The 15242-nt window shown below is 48.1% G+C and overlaps 1 protein-coding gene and 1 long non-coding RNA gene across 3 annotated transcripts in view; one reads left to right on the top strand and one right to left on the bottom strand.

The window, feature by feature from the left end:
• The window catches only part of FGF1 (fibroblast growth factor 1), a 103711-nt gene that overhangs the window by 72556 nt on the left and 15913 nt on the right, over positions 1–15242 (bottom strand). The window lies entirely within an intron of this gene.
• Positions 1–15242, top strand: part of LOC132681423 (uncharacterized) — a 339118-nt gene that overhangs the window by 319566 nt on the left and 4310 nt on the right. The gene's annotated exons all lie outside the window — the stretch shown is intronic.

Genomic DNA, 15242 nt, shown 5'->3' with positions numbered 1-15242 from the left:
AGCAGTATGGCACCTAGAATGCTTCCCAAGCCTCAGAGGCACTTTTCTGTGGGTGTTTTACCACCTCTAAAGTCAGGAAGTACAGCATTTTTTTTCACAGTTGTATGTAAAATGATGGTGTATGATTCAGTTTACGGTGTCTTAAATTTGATGAAATAGGGAAGTAGACATCCAGTAAAAGGCAGTTGTGGTGTTTTGTGGTTATTCTACCTGTGCTAGATTCATGATTCCGTCAATGTCTAGAGGTTTCATTCTTGACTCTAGCTGGCTGAGCCTTTTCCCTGGGGGACAGGAGCCTGGGTCCTGGAGTCAGCCCCACTGAGGGTTAGTCTTGACTTGGCTACTAATCACAATGAGACCAGGGTCATGTGACATCACCTCTCTGAACCTTGGTGTCCTCTCCTCTATAAGGGGGATAACAGTATGACACACCCTCCTAGATTTATGTGAGGATTCAATGGCACAGAGTTCTGTAAAGTGCTTAGCACAGTACTGCAGTTGTATATACATTGAATAATAATGATGACAAGAGTAATAATTAAATGGTAGCATTGACTTAGATAACAAGATCACAATTTCTAAAAAGTGTTGTTATTATTATTCCTGAGATACCTGGGGAGCCCCACCACAAAACAGCCAGCTCGGACTCTGGGTGGGCAGGGATCTCAGAACCCAAATCAGCCCTCCTGTTGTGCGATGGTGGGTATCTAGGACTGCAGCCTAAGGCCTTGAACCATCTCCCCCACTGCCATCCTTCTTCCTGAGCCAGCTTTCCGTCTCTCCAGCACTCCCCTCCTTAGGACTTTGGCATCTCTGGACACATTTGTTTAGGAACTGTTTCCCTTGGAAAAGAGGGCACCGTCATCTCCCTTGGAAAAGACCACCACAGATCCTGGCTGGGGTTTCTCAAGCAATTAATGACCCAAGAGCTCCCCAACGAGGCTCTTCTCTGTCCTGTCATCCTCCTGTCTTGTCTTGCACACTTGCCCACTTCGCCCAGCTATCTGCTTCTGTCCCTCAACCTGCAGTAGCCTACAAGTGCCTTTTACCTCTCCCTAATGAGACTGGCTTATCAAAATCAGTCAAGGTCTACATTTATCACATCAATAACTCACACACCAGAACCTCCCCATATCTCCAATCTCCCTGGTGTTTCCCATCCGAATTCTCTATTCCTATCCAATTCTCTATGGGCCTGGGCCTGGGTGACCCAGTTGGTTAAGTATGTGACTTCAGCTCAGGTCATGCTCTTCTGGTTCGTGGGTTTGAGCCCTGCGTCAGGCTCTGCACTGGCAGCTCAGAGCCTGGAGCCTGCTTCGGATTCTGTGTCTCCCTCTCTCTCTCTGCCCCTCCCCAGTTTCTGCTCTCTCTCTCTCTCTCAAAAATAAATAAATAAACTTTACAAAATTTAAAAGAAACAAACAAAGTTCTCCATGGTTCTGAAAACATTGCCCAGACTTCCTCTGCAAGCGCTATAAACAGGTTTTCCTCCGGGGAGGCTGCCCAGAGAGTCTCTGCCAGTTCCTTTCTTCACCCCTGATATTTCTCCTCCCATCATGAGGACAGAAGCCGGAACTAATGACTCTTCCCCAGATTGGCTCTGTGGCAAGCCTTTCTCTTCTGAGGGGAGACCTGCTCCTGCAGTCTGCCTTGCTGTACCTTTAATAACTGGCCTGCCTCGTCGCATCCATCCCAGGGGCAGGAATACCCAGACTTCTACGTACGGCTCTGCCAGTGGAAATTCCAGTGTAACCTGAGTGATTCTAGGATGGGATTTGATGAAAGTTCTTTTTTTTTTTTCTTCTTAATAATAGGGTTTTTTTTTTTAATGTTTATTTTTGAGAGAGAGAAAGACAGTATGAGCAGGAGAGGTGCGGAGAGGGGGACAGAGGATCTGAAAAGCAGGCTCTGTGCATACAGACAGCAGCAAGCCTAATGTGGGGCTCGAACTCATGAACCATGAGATCATGACCTGAGCCATGATCAAGAGTTGGACGCTTAACCGACTGAGCCACCCAGGCGCCCCAGTGAAAGTTCTTTATCTCTAACAGCCACTGGTTTCCCCTCCAGGTCCAGTTATCATGGAATCAGACCTGGAACAGCAGCAGGGGCCCTGTGGATGCTCCTGGGGGAAGCTGTGGAATTAGGACTTTTTTGCTGGATTTGCAACACAACAGAATGGCTCTCATGGTCTTAGGAGCAGGTCAAAAAAGTCCCAGCCTCTCAAAACGTGTTTCTGCTCACTTAGAAATCTTAAGGGTGTAGTGCAGTGTGCTGGCTGGGTTGGGGTGTAAGGTTTCACACAAGCAGCCATAGTGTGGCATCGCTGAATCCAGTCCCATCGAGACTAGAAAGCACGGCCTCCTGCACGAGGTTCCCCACAATGATTTATTTATCTGTCTATCTGCCCATCTGTATATTGTCAGACATATCCCCATCCCCAAAATGCGGCGTTTAAGCCAGCATATGGAAGACAGTGTGGCATCAGAAAGATGTCCAGACTGTAACAAGATGAGCGAAACTCAAGCCAGGCGAAGGAAGAAAGCAAAGAAAGGCTGGGCACCTGGCAGTCCCTCCGAGCAGTAGATAGAAAGGAGTGGGCTTTCTCCTTTGCCACATGTCCACACTGCAGAGGTTTTCTTCCAGGGGAATATGAAAGATCAAAGTGCCTTGTACGGCCAGGCTTTGGAACCTGGGGCCACATTCCTCCCGGCCCTCCAGGGCTGGCTCTTGCCTGTTCATACACTCCCCTGTTTGTGCCCACAAAGGATGGAGGAGGCACCCTGGCTGGTCTCATGGTGGCTGCCTGTGCATAGCCCTCTGGGCAAGCAGCTCGTCCCCTTTCCCAACCTTCCCATCCTGGCTCTCCCCTCTGGCCCCGCTCCCATGCAGTAGGATGCCACAGAGGTCCTGCCCTTACTCACAAAGGCAGGCCTGTCTGGAGCTGAGCAGGGCAGGCCCTCAGGGGAGGGCCTGGGCTCCACTCTTCTCTCCTTAAGGAAACAGACAGGTCCAGTCCAGTGAGTCGGGGAGAGGGCGTTGCCCTTGTTAAGTATCTCCTCACAGGCTCAGGCAGAGAGGCGAGGTGACTGTGTGACAGGAGAGTGCTCTGCTCAGGGCACCTGTGTTACGGGGCTGCATAAGAGGGCCAAGTCACCTCCCGAATCAAATCAGATTAAACCAATCGGGATGTCACGAGCTGTCACCCAGTCCTTTGCCCCTGCATCAGTCAAAACGGCTTCTCTTTGAAACCCGCTTCTGTAACCTAGTTAATACATGTGAGGTGTGGTCACTCACTGCTCTGCCTTTGACATCTCTCAGACATTGTGATTTGTAGCGTGACCTTGAGGTTCACTGCCCTGGTTGTCACTGTCCCCGTTCACTTAATATGGAGTGACCTTCATTACCTATAAGGGACCTAACAAAACCCAGTGAGGGAATAAAGGTGGAGTCACGGTCAAAGGCATGGGCTCCCAGGTCAGGATTCCTGGATTTAAATCCAGAAAGTTAGCTTGTACAGTGAGACCAGGGATAGTGTCCACCCCCCACCCCCGTGCTTGTTATAAAGATGCAACAAGGTGGGGCACCTGGGTGGCTCAGCTGGTTAAGCGTCTGACTCTTGGTTTCGGCTCAGATCATGATCTCACAGTTCATTAGATCGAGCCCCGTATGGGGCTCTGCGCTGGCAGCACAAAGTCTGTTTGGGATTCTTTCTCTGCCTCTCTCTCTCTCTCTCTCTCTCTCTCAAAGTAAATTTAAAAAATAAATTAAAAAACTTTTTTTTAAAGGGTGAAGCACATGACTCCTGTTGCCTGTAAAGCATCTGGTAGGTTTAGCTATTATTTTTGTTATGATTTTTCAGAACAAATATGACCAACTCCCTGTCCTTGATGGAGGGTGGGAAGTGAAATTGTAAATGAGACCGATTGCGGTAAATGCCGTGGCAGGGGGTGAAAGCCTGAGGGAGAAGGGGCCGTGGAAGATTTGGTGGAAGCAGTGGGAGCTCAACCAGAAGAACACATAGGCTTCATGCATATGGACACGGGATCCCAGGATAGCTTGAACAGAGGCCCAGGCATGGGGAGTGGAGGTGGCCTTTTCCCCGCAGGAGGACAGGTTCTGCTGGGCAGGGGGATATGTAGGACTCACAGGGTCCCCGCACACTCATGTGGAGTCAGATCACAGAGGACCTCCGTGCCGTTCTGAAGAGTTTGCACTCTTCTCTGCAAGCCCTGGGGAGCCAGTGGAGATTTCCAAGAAGGGAATTTGGAAGATGCTTTCGGTAACAGCTTATAGGAAAACGGCAGTGCTGGGAGAGGGCAGGGCAGAGGCAGAGCGGAGGCCAAGGGGCACGGTGCTCTGTGTTTCCCTCCCTGAAACGTTCATCAGTCTTCAAGTCGTTGCTTAATGCTCATCTTCTTTACTAAACTGTAAGCTAGTCAAGGGCAGGGGCCATGTGCTTCCTGTGCAGTGTCATATCCTCACCACAGTCCCTGGTGCTCTGTAAAGAGTTGCTGAATTGAAATAGAAGGTCCTAAACTAGAGCTGTGAGAGTAGAAGGCAGATGATGGGTCCAAAACCACTTGGGGAGGACAATGAGGAGGATTTGGCAGATGATGGGAACTTAGCAAAGGGATCATCAGATGATGACTCAGAGTGTGCAGGAAGGAGACAGGGATGGAGCGCTGTTTACCGAAAGAGTGGATGTAACCAGGAGAATCCCATTGTGCAGAGCAGACATGAGCTAGCTACCTATGGTGTGTGCTACGTCTGAGATAAGAGTCGCCCATCGGTACGGAGCTAAGGGTGGGGCCCGCAGTGACAGTAGGGCTCTGCAGAGAGGCCAGAGTTGGGGGCAGATGCAGGAGAGGAGTGAGGTGGGATCTTCAAGGGAGAATAACCCGGAGCCTGAGGAGAGAAGTGAACAGAGGCAGGGGATGCCCCGCGGTCTCCAAGATCTGCAATGTAAGACCCTTCTCTCAGAGAAGCCACAGGAGGCAGGCCCAAAGGTACAGGATCACGGGGGGAGGCTGGCACTGGTCCACACTGTGCACGACTACGGAGGTTAAGCAGATGGAAAATGGAAGACAGAGCTTCAGGATTGGTCTCCTGCCTCCAAGCTTTGTTGTTCCAATCTCTTTTTCTGCTGCCTCTGAAGCCTTTCTTCTAACAGAGGACCTGCGTGTGTCAGTGCTTCCGTTATCAGAAATCTTCCATTGCTTCCCATTGCCCAAAGTCCTTTGCAAAGCATTTCACTGACCCCAGATCTGGTCTGAAAAGCCCCACCTCCTACTTTATCCTTCCCCATCTCATCGGTCTGGGGCTCTCCCTCTCCTTGTTGCATACCAAGTATTCTCGGGCCTTCATGGTTAGTGTATGCTGTTCCCCAGCCTGGAATGCCCTTCCCTTCCAGTTGCTGCTAATTACAACTCTTCTTATCCTTCAATGCCTCTATCAAATGTTACCTCTCCATTGCAGAGCGTTCTGTGATACCTCCAGTGAATAAGGTCTTTCCTCCCTTCAAGGACCCATGCAGTGTTTTGCCTAGCAATCATTTCATTCTTTCTAAGTTTCCATGGAGTTGTTGGCTTGTCTCTCTCCTCCCCTAGCTTATGTATGAAAGCAAAGAACACATTGTATCTTTGAATCACCCACAGCATGAGCTCTTGTGTGCGAAGGCAGTCAACCAGTACCAGCCAAGCATCTGAAGAGAGAAATGCCTAAGAGCAGTAGATGCTGGCAGTTCCAGCCCTTCCAGTTATTTCTTCGGAAATTGTGGGGTGCCTCATAGTTATTTGTCTTTAGAGGTTTGCCCTGTAATTAATGCCTTGGCCCAGTGGTGGGTTGCCTTATAATCATACGTGTTCCCCATGATCTCTCGAGCCATTTTGATATTGAGGATACACTATTGCACATACACTAATATTTTCCAGAGCGTTTCCCATAGTTAGACAAAATGTAAAAACTTGGTATGGCCATCAGAAATGCTTTATCATATGTGCTCTTCTTGACGGCAGGTTAGAGAAATCCCTACACAGTCCCGTCGGGATCATAAATGTATCTCACGAGCCTTGAATTAGGAGGGTAAAGTTTCCCAACACTCAATTTACAGACTCAAAGAGCATCTGTTCACTCAATCTTCTACCCTCTTCTTTTGCCTCTCCAAATAGGCACTGACAGTATTTAGATGAAGTGAATATACTGATTTATTTCTCACCCACTTGCTGTCTGCAAGGAAAACGTGTATTCAGGTTCAGTGAGCACCTACTATGTGCCAACAGTGTGTCTGTGTTAACAGTGTACAATATACAACTCAGGTCAGTTCTTTCTGTGGTCTGTGTTTTAGGAGTTAGATAATTTCTGTTTTGTTATAGAACACTGCGAGCAGTTTAAGGTCGATGTAGGCAGTTCTGCTTTTTTTTTTTTGGCCTGCTTTGTTTTTATTTTAGGATAGACATTTATAAAACACAGCTGGCTAAATGCTAAATGCAGCTGTGAACAACGTAATTTAAATATATCTAGAGATCCAACAAACCTGGCTTTTGGCAAGGAAGGGGGAAAAAAGTTAATTGCTTTTTAACACTTTAATCTTACAAAGAGGAAAAGGGTAATATAGCCAGAGGGTATGTTCACTGATTTTTTTTTTTTTTTTTTTTTTTTTTTTTTAAGTTAAGTTCATGTTACTGGGATCCTGCAGTGTAGGTTGGGAGGGAGTCTTCCAAAGCACTGAACTTTGGAGAAAACTCTTCCTCTATCTTTATAATAATAGTAATCACCATTTTATGAGCATTCCTTCTAGGCTGGGCACATACTTAAGAGAGCTTTACCTGGTTTACTTCGTTGTATCCTCCAGGGGATATGCCATTTACACACCAAGTAACTAAGGCTCAGAAAAATGGACTTACCCGGAGTCACATATCTGGTTAGGCGTAGGATTGGAACTTATGCCTGGCTGTGTAACGTCAGGGCCCACACTGTAGCCACAACTGGGATTTTTCTAAATCTACCTGCATTGAGACACAACTGCACCGGAAATATGCTTGAGAGGTGAGTAATGACAAGACTGGGAAAACGCAGGGTATGGTAACTGACATCGCCTTTGCTTGAATTCTGAAGGACAGATGCAAGAAATATGCTAGTTGGCCTACCCCAAAAAACCCCAAGATAGGTATCTTTCTCTGTTTGTATTTCAATATATAATGCTCTTCTTTCTTTGATAAGTAATATAGGTATGCGTAAAGGTTTTTTGGAAGGAAGTTCAAGACAGCATTATTAATATGGGTACCACAAACTGAATATGCAATAATGTAGGGCTCATTAAATAAATTATAGGGGAATGCACTGCCACCGTTAAGAATTCTATTTTAAAAGAATATAAAATGCAACGGAGAATGCCCATGATATATTGCCAAGTGAAAAAGTAAGTTAAAAGCCTGTAAGTACTGTATGATCCCATTTTTGTTTTACACACATACTATCTATATGCATAGATAGGGACAGACAGAAACAGACATACATAAATACAGGAAAAGGACTAGAAGGACATCCATATTACCAATATTTTAACAATGATTTTCTCTGGATAATGGGTACATTTTTTTCCAGTATTTCTTACATTTCCTATAATGAAATATATTAATGATGTAAAAGTAATTTTTAAGTAACTTATTAACCCAATAATTTCAGTAAATAAATTATTTTTGAGTATTCACTGTGTACCAGGCACTATGTATTCCAAAAAGAATTATAGGGGGGCGCCTGGGTGGCGCAGTCGGTTAAGCGTCCGACTTCAGCCAGGTCACGATCTCGCGGTCCGTGAGTTCGAACCCCGCGTCAGGCTCTGGGCTGATGGCTCGGAGCCTGGAGCCTGTTTCCGATTCTGTGTCTCCCTCTCTCTCTGCCCCTCCCCCGTTCATGCTCTGTCTCTCTCTGTCCCAAAAATAAATAAAAAACGTTGAAAAAAAAAATTAAAAAAAAAAAAAAAAAGAATTATAGGGATGTCTGGGTGGCTCAGTCAGTTAAGCGTTCCACTTCACCTCAGGTCACAATCTTGCGATTTGTGGGTTTGAGCCCTGCCTTGGGCTCTGTGCTGACAGCTCAGAGCCTGGAGCCTGCTTCAGATTCTGTGTCTCCCTCTCTCTCTGCCTCTCCCCTGCTCACGTTCTCTCTCTCTCTGTCTCCCTCTCTCTCAAAAATAAATAAACGTTAAAACAAATTTAAAAAGAAATAATAACAAAAAAGAAAATCTACTCATATCCCTGCTTCACTAACATTTTGGATGATTTCCTTCAGGTCTTTTTCAATGGAGGTTTTTATTGTGTTTTTTTTTTAAGTTTATTTATTTATTGACAGGGTGGGGGCGGGGAGAGATAATCACAAGCAGGATTTGCACTGTCAGGGCAGAGCCCTCACCAGAGGGTTCAGACTCACAAACTGTGAGATCATGACCTGAGCCAAAATCAAGAGTCAGATGCTTAACCCACTGAGCCACCCGGGGAACCCCTCAATGCAATTAAAAAAATTTTTTTTCTTTAATATTTATTTATTATTGAGAGACAGAGAGATACAGAGCGTGAGCAGGGGAAGGGTAGAGAGAGTGGGAGACACAGAATCTGAAGCAGTCTCCAGGCTCTGAGCTGTCAGGACAGAGCCCAATGCGGGGTTTGAACTCACGAACTGCAAGATCATGACCTGAGCTGAAGTCGGTCGCTTAACCAATGGAGCCACCCAGGCACCCCTCAATGCAATTTTTAAAACAGAGTAGTCACAAAGCAGACAGCTCCTGAGCCCTGGTCATTAAGAGTTCATTCAGCCAATAGGAGTCAACCAGCCTGAGAGCCCTGACTTTGCCACTTGTACTCCGACATCACTTCCCCCTAAGCCTTATCTCCATTCTCAGCAAAAAGGATCAAGAGTGGTACCTACCTCATCAGTCTTTTGGAGGATTAAATGAGTTGCTACAAGTAAAGTGCCTTGAAGTACACACCAGATAATAACTACCGTTGTCACTCTCTGTTGAATGGTTCCATTGCCATTCTGTTTTGTTTCTCATCTACTTTCTTCCAAAGAGTAAAAATAGTTATGTTTTTCCTGGACAGAAGAGACCCCTATTGAAGTCATTCAGGCATATAAAGTCACCTTTGAATTTTGCATGTAGGTGAGATCACTCGGTCAAAGCCATTTGGCCTCCTATCCAAGCCAAAGCTGTAAAGGACAGAGAGAGCTGCCATGGTGTACAGGAGCATTTATACCTTTCAGAAAGTCGTGGGAGCCATGATTGAACAAAGATCTACTTAATTGGGTTTGGAAACCTAATACATATGGCTAGTGACAGACAATAGGATATTTAAACTCTACTGCTTATGTTGACTGCCTCTTGCCTTTGGGGCCTAGTGTTCTGTTGTGTCTTATGAGTGTGGGATACTGTCTTATGACTCTTCGTAAGGAAACTGTCCAGTGGCAGGCTCTTCCAAGAAGTTTCTAGCTGTGGTACTGCCTTGCTCCAGACTAGCCACCATCATCTGCTTCCTGCATGATTCTGAGGCCTCCTACCTCACGCCCTGCTGTTTATCCTGCCCCTCTTAAGATCTGCTCTCCACCCAGGACCCAATAAGAGTCTTAAAAGTCAATCATTGCATGTCACCCCCCTAATTCTAATCCCCAGTGACTTTCCACTGCCCTCAGAAAAAAAGCCCCAACTTTCTGCATGATTCCACATGTCTGCATAATCTGTTCTTTGCGTACGTCTCCACTTTGACCATTTCCCCCTGTCCATGATGCTTGAAGTATCCTGGCCTTCTGCTGGATTCTAGAACACACCAAGCACTTGTTCACCTCAGGGCCTTACCCCATTGTCTTCCTTCCACAACGAATATTCTCCACTTTACTCTTTGCACGCATGGCGCCCCTCATTCTTTTGGTCTTCTCTTCTGCATCACCACCTTAGAGAGGCTTTCCCTGTCTACCTAACTTGTAACAGCTTCTCTTGTTCCGGTGCCTTGTATGTCCCTTTTATAGAGTAGATCTTAACAAATTTCTACTTATTTCGTTTGTTTATTTGTTGGCTTATTTGGTGTGTGTTTACATAGTCCGTCTGTCTATCCCCGGTCTTCCCTACCCTGTTAGAATGTAAGCGCCCCAAGGGCAGAACCGGATCTTTCGCTTTGTTGTTGTGTTCTCTGGCAGAGCCCCTCATGGAGAAGGTGCCCGATGAAGATGAAAGGAACGGAGGGAGAGAGGGAGGAAGGAAGTCTCCGAAAAGGGGGCTGCTTTTCCAGGCAGCCCAGTTTCCCGTGAATGTGGGCAGTGTGTCCTGTTCAGCCCTAGCATTACTGTGCAAGTTTAAAAATAAAACCCCTGGGTGGAGTGAGAAGCCTTTAAAGAGGATGGGGGAGAGATAATGAGAAACATGAGTAGCCAATGCAGGCCCAGCAGGATGTGGGACTGGCCAGGAAGAGAAAGGGACCTTGACTCCGGGGAAACACTGACTTTGGGGCTGTAATAGTCTGGCGAATGTAGGACTCCTAATTAGTCACCAGAGGTCTTTCTCTTGATCTCCAGTATAAAAAGACTTTAAAGTGGCCAACTCAGGATATGCTTCCATCCTACAACAAGACATGTTGAGAGATTTTCGACAAGACGTTCTTTACAATTGCTAAAACGGGGGCCTCCACACCCCGCATCTGACTGCCTCTCCAGTAGAAGAAGGAAAGGCCAGGAGGTAACAGAGGCGATAAAGCCAGCTTTGGCTCACCCTCCCCCTGACCTTCCCCAGGGCCCATCCCAGCGTGGGATCTGAACCTCCCACCATAATAGGGCTCCCGCCAGACATCCTAAGGTGTATCCGCCCTCCAAAGTCTTAGCTCAGTTTTGGGGCAGCGTAAGGCGGGGAGGGTCAGGTCAATGGGTCACTAGAGACAACTCGGACATCGCCTTGGAAACGCTCTCCCCCCACGTGCACTGCCTACAGTTGGATCCACCCTGAACCAGCTGTGTGTTAAATCCTTGGGCCTTAGTGGGAGGTGGGGAGGCATCTGGGGAAGGTCAGAGTGGGTCAGGAAGGGGTCCACCTCTTTTAAGGAAGACCATCAATCTTCAGGCCTTCGTGAGAAGTCTGACGACCCAGGGGAACAGCAGGCTAAAAACCCATAATCTCGGCCTGGTCCCTGTGGTGCAAGGATGGGCCGAGCTGAGTGTGGGGGCTGCCAACATCCCCTCCTTCAGACTGTGGCCTGGACCCCTTCCCATAATCCATCTCTCTATGCTGCTCCAGCAGCCAAGTGATGCGCTCATGGTCACCTGGTGCAAGCAAATATTTGCAAGCCTTTACAACATTGATCACCACTGGGTTTTTTCCATATCCACAGCTATGTGATGGTCAAGAGGGCCACAGAGGAATGGGTATGGAGAGAGACAGCTGGAGCTTTGCACACCATGCATAACCTCCAAGCCACTCTCCAGAGGCAGCTCTTGTAGAGAAGGAACCCAAAGTCTAAAAAGGACCAGTTCTGTACCCAAGGTCACTCCGGAGGGAGGGGCGGAGTACTGGACAGCCCGAATGCAAGATCCAGTGCAGGCCACCCTCCTGCAGACTGTCCCTTTCATCCCTGTAGTTGATTTTCAAATGATTTAAGCTCAAAGCCCCAGGCCAGGGCCCTTGAGCAGAATTTCTGAGTAGTCTGTGCCCTGAGAAACCCCATGCCTGTCTGTGCGTGGGAATCCCAAAGCCCTTTTGTGGATTGAGCAGAAGGAGCCTGCTGGGATTGACTCCTTCTTTAATTGTTTGTTGGAAACGCCCTCAGCCTAAAACTGCTGAACAAATGGCCTGTGTCTGTTCCATGCTTCAGCTCTGTAAGGGGTCTGTTGCTTTCTCGGCTAGTTCTAGTTTCCTGACCTGAGGCTTTTAAGTGCTGAGAAAGCACAGGGTGATAATTGCCCCTTGCGACAAAAAAAGCTGATGGAGGAACAGCAGGACAGCAGGTGACCACCTTCATGCCCCAGGACCATTTTTTAACATCAAATACATTCTTATGAAGGCTTCCAAAAAAGCATTAGCCAGACTGCAAACCTGTTGGTAGCAATAATTAATATTTTATTGGGCAAATACTGTGCTGTGTGTTGCATACTGAAACATTTTTGGGGCTTTACATGTACTGTCTCACTGAAGTCTTAGGGCAGCCCTATGAGAGAGCAGCCCCTAGTGCTGATAATGGAACCCAGTATGGACTTCTCCTGGCCACAACCTGAGGAAATAGGTGCCCCTATTCTCTCTATTTTACAGTAAACTGGCCAGGGCCACGTAGCTATTGAGGGTCAGAGCCAAAATTCATACCCGGTCTTGCACCAGAGTCCATGCTGTTGGCCATTTTGCTACCCTACCAATATGCACCACAGACTGTCACCCTGAAATAATGAAATAATGAGAAGAGTCTTGGGCTTCCATGTTAGCTCTCTTTCCAAGGAGGTTAGGACTCTGCTTCCAGAGCCCTCAGCAAAGACATCCGGGACCAGCCAGGGAAAATGGCAGCAAGGTTTTTTGGCCAACTGAGTGGAGATTTTGCCTTTGCTCCTGCAACTTAAACACCTTATCACCAAAGGCCAAGAAGCCTGGGCCGACTCAGCCCGTGACTCTGAACCAGGGGAATGTTCTCTGGGCTGCAGACTTGCTCTGTGTGGGCTCCAGGGAATGACTGGAGCCTTCATCTCCGCTCTCCCACAGTTGCCATTTCTAAACTCTGACAGAGATTCTGAGGAAGTAAAAGAAGAGTCTTGTTTTCTAGAGGCTTTTTATGTCCCCAGAGGTATTGGTGCAGCACTTTGCACACATTGATTAAGCAACGCAGGCTGCTTGTGTTCCCATCAGACCGATGGCAAAGGCAGAGATGCTCTGGTCCATCTGCCCCCATGGGTGCGAGGGCCGGAACACGCCAGATCGATGTCTCCCTTCTAGGTGCCTGACATCACTTGTTTCCCTTTGATGCCCATCAGCCAAAAGAAATTATTCATCTCTAAGCATGAATAATAACCACTAAGCTGGATTTTTCCAGGCAACCAAAGTGAGTTCTCTGAAGAGCTGAGAGTAGGCTGGCTAAGCCAGAGTAGGTGGCATATGGCCTGGGGTCCATGACTTAGGTGTGGTCCCCTAAGTCAGGGTCACAGGCCCTAGACACAAACCTGTCAGCTTTGCTTTCACATGTGGTGCATCCTTTTCTAGAACTGTGAGGAGCAGCAGAGAGTGGGAGATCCCACTTCTGTCCTGGGCCTTGGATTTCTCAATTGAAGATTCTATGAGTCACTCATTCATTCATTGGGCCAATATTTACTGAGCACCTCTGTGGCTAGGCTCTGTCCCAGGGATACAGCACAAAACAAGATGGATGAGATCCTGCCCTTGTGAGGCTCACGTTCCAGACAATAGCAAGTGTTAAAAAAGTTGACAAGATAAATACAGACTGGGGCAAGTCCCATGATAGAGACGGGAAAGGAAGCCTCTTTGGGGGAGTTGCTGAGAGAGGTGAGGCCCAAGGATGAAAAGATCTGCTATGTGAAGAACAGGGTTGGGGACCTGGTGGCTCAGTCGGGTAAGCATCCGACTTCGGCTCAAGTCATGATATTGCGGTTCACGGGTTTGAGCCCTGGGTTGGGCTCTGGGATGACAGTGCCGAGCCTGCTTGGGATTCTCTCCCTCCCTCTGTCTCTGCCTCTCCCCTGCTCATGCTCACTCACTCTCTTTCTCTCTCTCTCTCTCTCTCAAAATAAATAAATAAGTAAACATTGAAAAAAAAAAAAAAGAACAAGGTAGAGCATTCCAGGTGGATGGAACAGCAGTCACAATGTCCAAGAGGCTGGTAAGGACATGGAACCTCAGAGGAACAGAAAAGAGGCCAGTGGGGCTCGAGTGGGTGGGAGAGGTAAGAGGAGCAGAGTCAGGGGATCCTGCTCCCCAAGAGGCCTTGGGCTGCTTACTCACCTTCCTGAAGATCCCCTCTCTTTTCCAAAGTGTGCCCCGCTTGCCCCCACAACTCATCCTTGCTTAGCCAGATCCAGCCCCTCTCCAGGAAGAAAAAGGAAGAGAGTTCTTTTTGTGGCAGGCGGGGCTTCTGGCAAAGGCGTTGCGTTCACTTTTACATGGGGGCTCCTGAGTGCATTACGCCAACGATACCTGGCACTGACGAGAAGTTTCCCAGCGATGGAGATGGCGTGCGTGTGGTAGTGGGGCTCTCAGGCACCACCAAAGTGGGAACTCGCCAGCTGCGGGCCCATCTTGCCACTGCTCCCGTGAGCTCACCAGTGAGGCAGCATTTGGCATCAGGTCCTTTGCACTGCTCCTTTCAGATGCTTCTCTGCCCACTTTCACCCCTAGTGCCCTCAGCGGTCTCTCTGGGCTCCCTTCCCTTACCTCTTTCCCCTTCATAACCGGAATCTCTGCCATTCTCCACAGCCCCCACTGAATAATTTGCCTCTGGAATGCATGCCTGCTCCTGCACCTTCAGACAAAGTACAGCAAGCAGACGGGTTATATTCCGAGGCCCCCCTGTGTCCTCCAAGTGTTGCCAAATGGCGGGCTGCCCGGCCAACCTGTCCGAGCTGCCAAGCTGGGTCATTAACCGTTGACAGGACAGAACTGTCCCCGTTTGACCCTTCCCAATGGAGCCTTGACAAACACCTAGAATGTGCTCTGTTGAGGGTCGACAATGGCTAGAACTTCATTCCCTAGAGGCGAAGCAGCCAACCCCAAGTTTGTGAACTCAAAAAGTCTGATGTCTTGCTTTTGGAAAGACCCACTGCTAAAGCATGCCTTTGACATCTCTATCCCAGGATTCCCTTTGTTGAAAGGAGTTTGCCGTATCCAGGATTCCTTCCTTCTCTGGCCTTCTGTGGTTCTCACTTGAAGGACCCAAACTGTCAACCCAGCTGCCATGGTCTGGCCCCCTCCTGGGCCTTGCTCTCTGACCCGTCCCCCTTCTTCCATACATTCATTCTTCCCTTCCTTCTTCCAGCCATACCGGCCTTTCCTCCACCCCTTGGCAATGCCGCACTTCCTCACACTGTGTGACCTTTGCAGTATTTTCCCTCCGTCTGAAACACTCATCCCTCACCCAGTGGACGCTTGCCCACCCCCTACATCTCAACCCAAGCGTCACGAACTCACCAAAACCTTTCCAGACCCCGTGACTGGGTCCGGTACTGCATATGCTTTCCTGAGACACGCAGGAGAATTACTGTGTGATTGAGTCCGTGTC

Source organism: Panthera onca, chromosome A1 (genome assembly GCF_046562875.1).
Source record: "Panthera onca isolate mPanOnc1 chromosome A1, mPanOnc1 haplotype 2, whole genome shotgun sequence".
NCBI lineage: Eukaryota > Metazoa > Chordata > Mammalia > Carnivora > Felidae > Panthera > Panthera onca.
This window is presented reverse-complemented; position numbering and strand designations above follow the sequence as displayed.